This window comes from Lagenorhynchus albirostris, chromosome 5, assembly GCF_949774975.1.
Source record: "Lagenorhynchus albirostris chromosome 5, mLagAlb1.1, whole genome shotgun sequence".
Lineage (NCBI taxonomy): Eukaryota > Metazoa > Chordata > Mammalia > Artiodactyla > Delphinidae > Lagenorhynchus > Lagenorhynchus albirostris.
Window position 1 is genome coordinate 62,265,899 of NC_083099.1, and position 7,660 is coordinate 62,273,558.

Below are 7,660 nucleotides of genomic sequence, written 5' to 3' on the forward strand. Positions count from 1 at the left end.
ACCCATCCCTTTGCTCTAGCCTCACGTTGTTTTGACCTCTAGTCAACAGACCTTCACTCTCACTCACTCCCAAGTAACACAGAAGGCCATTCCTCGGATCATTTCATCACCCAGAATTATTTTTCCTATGAAACCTTAAACTCCAAAGCCTTTCTGTCTTTTGCCACAGCCTTCCTTTCCTTCCATCTCTCTCATTCTGTGATTTTCCTTGTGAATTTATCTAGATCTCCAGTCTTCTAACACCTCTTCATGCAGGCCCCTGGGTTACCCATTATCCCTTTCCAGCCTGCACTCCATCATCACAATGTCATTCCAACACTCACCAGCACTCAAAATTTGCTCACCCTTTTGATCTCCCGTTCCACTTATTCTCCTACTGCCTCCATGTGTATCATCCCAGTGGTTGGCCCTTCTCTGCTCCTACTCCCAAGCTATTGAACACAGGTAGAGAAAATCAGCTAATTTATACCTCTAAAATTGTGTGATCTCCAACTTCAATTGGGCAAGATACTCTTGGCAAGGCTTCAACTCACTCGCCACTCTCCTGGCGTACTCCACACTCTTCTCAGCAGTTGATCTTGCTTTCTCCTTCAGAGACTTAAAGGACATGAAGTAGAATCTCTCCTCCTATACTTCTTTCCTATCGTCTCTCTTCTTCAGGATTTAGGTGTCCCTCCTCCACCTGAACTCTGAATCCCACTCAACCAGCATCTTAGGGACTTCCCCCTACATCCTTCTCTGATTTTCAACCTCTCTATGAGCACTTTCCCATAGCATTTTTTTTTTTTTTTTTTGCGGTACGCGGGCCTCTCATTGTTGTGGCTTCTCCCGTTGCGGAGCACAGGCTCCGGACGCGCAGGCTCAGCGGCCACGGCTCACGGGCCCAGCCGCTCCGCGGCATGTGGGATCTTCCCAGACCGGGGCACGAACCCGCGTCCCCTGCATCGGCAGGCGGACTCTCAACCACTGCACCACCAGGGAAGCCTCCCATAGCATTTAAACATACTCCAGCCTCTCCCATCTTTAAAATCCTTTCTGCAGCCCCAAGTTCCTTTCTGGCTAAACCCTGTTTTTTAAAAGTCTCTCCTTTGCTTCGCTTCTTCATATACCGCAATCTGGCTCACATACTCACACAACTACAGAAATCACATTTGCTAAGAGCTCCAATTACATCTTTGTTGTTAAATTCTAAGTCCCTATCTTATTTAACAAATTTGATGCTCCTGATGACATTTTCCTATCTTATCTGTAGCCATACTTTTCCTTTTCCTTTTCCTTCTGTTTCATGGTCTCTTCCTCTGCCTCTGCCCTAAATCCTCAATCATCAGGCTTTCTTCTTACCCTGCAGATAATTATCCTGGGTAATTTTATCCACCACTATGGTCCCAGTTATGACTATATTTGATGGATCCTAAATCTAAATGTTCAGACAAGATACTTATATCCAAATGTCTTCTAGAAATTTCTGTATGAGTCCTTAATATGGGACTACTAGAACCTGAAACTCAAAAGCAGCTTTCTCCAAAAAGATTCATCTTGTATTTTCCTTTCTGGTTAATAGCAACAAAATTGACTGAAACCTAAGAGTAATTTTTCCTATTATTCAATCATGCATTCAAATATTGAGTACATACCTTGTGCCAGGAACTTTTCCTCTTTATATCTAAATCGATCTATCTGTCTATCTATCCATCCATCTTACTTTCCCTCCTCCCTACCAATGCCTTAGTTCAGGCCTTCATTATCTCTATGGAAGAGCCTTCTAAGTGGTTTGCCTAAGATCAAAATTCCTTGTTGGCATGTGACTGAAACAACACTATCTGAATAGGAAATTTATTGGAAGGTAGCAGAGGCTCACAGAGTTGATGAGGCAGCCAAGTATCCTACCCAGAAAATAGGCATAAACTGGGGCAGCTCTAGAGAGCTATGAAGCAGGACACACACAATTATCTTTAAGCAAAAATAATCTGGATAGAACATCCCTACCCAGCCACCATGCTAATAAATTTATCTTTACCTCACTGACTCCTTGATTGAAATCTGCGGTGGAAACACTCAGCTGACACCAGTTCATGTACCTGACTGGCTGCTAAGGGCTAGTGGAGAGAGAGAGGGAAAGAGAAAGATCTGAATTCCTTAGGGAGAGGGAAACTTTGTTTCTTGTCAGAATCAATACAATTTGGAATTCCCCAAATCTTGGGTGGGGTGGGGGAGAGAGGAGGAACGCTTCCTGGGCTTACCCATCTCTGTGCCTTGGTTTCCTTCTCCTGGAATGCCTGGCCTCCAGCTATCTCCCCTACATTCTCTGAAAGAGCTAGGATTCATTTCCTCAGGGGAGCTTCCGTGATCACCCTCTTCCCACCCTGTAACCAAGCAGAGCCCTATGGGGCCTTCCCAGAACAGGATCCCCTCCCTCATATCCTTGGCCTGCCTTTTGTCTATAGATAAACTTTAGTCAAAGAATAAATTTAATCAGAGAAGTGAGAAAATGCAGAAAGGAAAACAGTCAAGCAAGACAAAATAATAGTTGTAGCCGTTAAACAAAGTCAAGGACCTTTTGTTCCTTCTCAAGGGCTATGGATAATATTCTGAGCCATGTCCTCTGAGCTGTTTTGCAGATACTGAAACCCCCACCAGGTGGAAGAAATTAACTGTATGCTGCCCACAACATGTAGACCCTAGACCGGTTGGAACCGGGTTGATGATGTTGACTTCTGATCATCACCACCAACCAATCAGAAGAATGTCCACGAGTTGATCACACACCTCACCCTATCTTTAAAAACCTTTTCCTGAAACCATTTGGGGAATTCTGGTCTTTCAAGCACTAGCTGCCCTGGACTCCTTGCTTGGCCCTGCAATGAACGCTGTACTAGCCTTTACCACAACCAGGTGTCAGTAGAGTGGCTTTACTGCGTGCGGGCAAGTGGACCCAAGTTTGGTTTGGTAATAAGCCCAGTCTGAGTTAGATGGGCTCTTGTGTGCCCCCATTACCTCCTTGATATACCTCTGTGAGAGTACTTTACTGTTTACTTGACTCTTTACCTCCCTCTCCCAGATTATGGACTCTTCAAAATTAGATACCATCCCTTATTTGGTGAGGTCCAAGAATCCAGCCCAGAGGAGAGGACCAGCTGGGGTAAGATGCCTTAGTAGGTAGTTTTGGAAGGCCCGAGGTCACTTGAAAGTGAAAGGAGAGAGAAAGTGGCTAGAACGTAGGGTGCCAATGACAAATGTCCTGTTTTGAATTTGCCTAGACCTGAAAAATTTCATCAAAATGTGTTAAATCATATTTTTAATGATCTCCTGGCATCTTACATAACAGTGACTTTCCCTGATCTTATCATTAGCTTTTGGGTTTCTGTCTAAATCTAGGTTCAGCAATAACCCTCTCCTTGCTTCTGAGTCCAGATCAAATGCTACCTCATCTATGATGCCTTTCCTGATTCCCCAAATGGATTTATTTTTCACTCCTTGAGGGCAAGGACCAAGTCTATCTTGTTAACCTAACTCTATCCCTAGGACCAGGCAAAGTGCCTGGCACAGAGTAGGTAATGAATATTTATCTGACTGATTATCAGTATGGGAGGCAGAAGGGATATGTTGAAAAATAGAGGAATGGGGAAGTTATAAAGCCTCCAAATTTCTTTAGTGATTCCTGGTTTTGTTCACACCTACTGCTTCTCTCTTGTTCGCTAACTGGAAGTCCTGATGGGTTGTTACCCAATCTTTTATTCCTGACTTACTCTGCTACTGCTATCCCTAACCCCACCCCTACCCCTACCTCCACAACTGCTATGATCCCATTTTTTATCAAAAGTATATAAATTACTTCTGGAATAGTGGTGTAAAGAGTTTCACAGACCCCCACCTCAGCAAAACAACTGTAATTGGTGAAAATTATTTTAAAAATAACAACATTTAAAGTCTCTAGAAATTATCCTAAGGGCGTAAAATAAGTAAAGAAACATTTATTCCAAAAAAAATCTGCTGAAACTTAGTAAGAACAGAGTCTGTAGCACTTAAACCACTATGCACGCTCTACCTCACTTTCCCTCCCAACTCAACGTGACAGAAGCTACACTCCAAGTGGATGTGGTCAAGAAGATGGGACTCCCCTGCTCCCAGGCAAAGAGGTCTCCGTGGGAAGGGCAGGCCACCAGCATTTCGCATCCCCCCACAACTCCATGTTGCCTAGGCTAATTTCCAGGTGAGTATCGCTGAGAGGTAGAGGCACCTTTCCTCCAGCCAGCCCCTACTTGGTTGGCAGACGTTCCACACCAAAAAAGGCAGGTCAACAAGACCAGAGCCTATGACCCCAGCATAGCACCCTGCTTGTAAAGCTGACTGACTTTATTTCTAACAGAGTGTGGAGATGTTCAAACTGTCCACCACAATGGTGGTAGACAGTTAAGAGAAGGCTGGTGGCTCCAAGAGGTCAACAAACACAGGTCAGCTAGTTTACCAGTGAGAACTAGGGAAAGAAACCGCTAAGAAGACCCGTCCTGGGATCAGAATAAATCTCAAAGGCTGGCCTTAAAAACTAACCCTGCAGAGGAGTCAAAATTAAATTGAACTTCATAAAAGTTTAAAACTTCTGTGCTTCAAAGGATACCATTGAGAAACTGAAAAGACAATCCACAGAATGGGAGAAAATATTTGCAAATCATATAATCTGTTAAGGGACTTGTATCTAGAATATATAGTGTACTAGTTTCCTGAGACTGCCATAACAAAGTATCACAGGCTGGGTGGCTTAAACAACAGAAATTTATTGCTTCACAGTTTTGGAAGATAGAAGTCTGAGATCAAGGTATCTCGATTTCTTCTGGGGACTGTGAGGAAGAAAATGTTCCATGCCACTCATCTAGTTTCTTGGTATTTTCTGTCAATCTCTGGCATTCCTTAGCTTCTGCTACATCACCCTGTTCTCTGCCTTCATCTTCACATGATGTTCTACTTGTATGCATGTCTCTCTGTGTCCAAATTTTCCCCTTTTTATAAGGACACCCACCATATTAGATTAACCCCACCATAAAACCTCATTTTAACTTGGTTACATCTGTAAAGACTCTATCTCCAAATAAAGTCATATTCTGAGGTGTCGAGGGCAAGGACTCCAACATATCTTTTGGAGGAGACACATTCAACCCACAACATATAGAGAACTCTTACCACTCAATAAAATAAAATAAAAAAACCCAACTTCAAAATGGGCAAAAGATCAGAGTAGACATTTCTTCAAAGAAGATATACAAATGGCCAATAAGCAAAGATGCTCAATATCATTAGTTATTAGGGAAATGCAAATCAAAACCACAATGAGCAACCACTTCATACCCACTAAAATGACTATAATAAAAAACACAGGCTTTAGGGTGTTTTTTTTTTTAGTTTAAATAAATTGAATTTTTAAAAAAGACAGATAATAATAAATGTTGACAAGGATGTAGGAAAAATGGAATCCTCATACACTGCTGCTGAGTATGTAAAATGGTACAGCCACCTTGGAAAACAGTCTTGCTGCTCCTCAGAAAGTCAAACATAGAGTTACCACATAACCCAGCTCCTAGGTGAGTACCCAAGAGAAATAAAAACATATATCCACACCAAAACTTCAACAGTGCTTTTAACAGCATTATTTATTTGTAACAGCCAAAAGGTGGAAGCGACTCAGAGGTCTATCAACTGATGAATGGATAAATAAAAAGTGGAATTTCATTCATCAATAAAAAGGAAAAGAGAACTGATACATGATACAGCATGACTGAATTTTAAAAGCATTATGCTAAGTGGAAGAAGCCAGTCACAAAAGGCCACCTATTGTACAATTCCATTCATATGAAACACCCAGAATAGGCAAATCTATAGAGACAGAGGTTGGTTGGTGGTTGCCTAGAGATGGAGGGTCTGGGGGAAATGGAGAGCGACTGCTAATTGGCATGTGGTTCGTTTTGGGGTAGTGATTGCACAATTCCGTGAATATGTTTACTACAAACCATTGAATTGTATACTTTGAGTTAATTATATGATTTATGAATTATATCTCAATATAGCTGCTATATTTTTAAAATTTGTATAAACTCTTTCAGGAACCTCATCCTACCCAAAGTTGCTATTAGAACTGTAGTTGACAGTGAGAAAGAACAAAGGTACTTCCTTGTTTTCAGTGCAGTTTTCTTCCTTGATTTCTAGAGACAATAGGACTTTGCCCCGCTCAGCATCTCCTTACCTGGACAGGGAGCTGACTTATGGATAGATAATTACAATACTATGTGTGAAGACCAGTAATAGGCAGATGATGGGTATAGTATGGAGAGCAAGCACAGATTTCTGAAGCCTGACGGCCCTGGGTTTGAATCGCAGCTCTGCTACTACCAGCCTCTGTTTCCTCTTTTTAAATTGTGGACAATAATAACGAGCCATGGGAATGCTGGAGGAACTAAAGGAAATACTGTCATCAGAGCATCTATCAATCACAAGGCCCTGCACAGCAGTGCTTCTCACACTTCAGCTGGCATGGGAATCATCTGGGGATCCTGTTAAATTGCAGATTCTGATTCAGTAGGTCTGGGGTGGAGCCTGAAACTCTGCTTTTCTAACAAGCTCCCAGGTGATGGCCCTAGTGTTGGTTGAGGACCACCAGTTAAGTAGCAAGACTCTAAAGTACCCTGTGTATGAAGTGCCAAAAGAGTGTAGAGGAGGAAGCAGTAAATTAATTCTTCAGTAGGGAAGCCGGAGCTGGACTTTCCTTGAAGAACTGGTAGGGAGTTTGCCAGGAATGAGAAGGGCGATGTGCATTCCAGACACGGGGAAGAGAATGATTGAGACCTTGACATAAGAGTGGCAGGTGACCTCAGAAATAACTTACGGGGACTTCCCTGGTGGTCCAGTTGTTAAGACTCCATGTTTCCACTGCAGGGGGATAGGGTTCGATCCCCGGTCGGGGAACTAAGATCCTGCATGCTGTGCGGCCAAAAAAAACCCAAAAAAACTTATGGAACATGGTGAGCAGCGGCCAGAAACTGGGAAGGTAGGTTGTAAATGATTTAAACCTGATGTTAAAGAGTTTTAATTTTAGCCTAGACCAGTGGTTCTCAAAATGTGGTCCCTGATCAGCACCATACTCAAACTTGTTAGGAATATACGTTTTAGGACCCACCCCAGACCTACTGGATCAGAAACTCCGGAGGAGTGGCCCAGCAATCTATGTTTAAACGGGTCCTTCAGGTTATGCGGGTGCACAGTAAAATTTGAGAACCACTGGCCCTAGGTAATGGGGCCAAGGCACTGAGGTGTTTTAAATAGTAGAGTGAAGTGATCAGATGTGTTCTAGAAAGCTGACCCCAGCGGTTGAAACACACTAGATAGGGAGAGTAGGAAGGCAGCACAACCAATTAGGAGGAGAGGGTAGAAGTCCAGGTGGAGAGGGTGGGCACCTGGACCAGGGCAATGGTGAGGGAATAAAGGAGAGAGAGCTGACCTAAGAAGAATTTAAGAGATGGATTCAGTAACACCTGGAGACTAACTGGATGTGACCTGTGAAGGTAAACAAGGAGTGGATGATTCCAAAGTTTCTATCTCAGATAACTGAGTGGGTGGTGAAACCAATCAAAATAGTAAGAGAAGGGAGAAAAGTAAGCCTTGGCTGGGGAAAAAA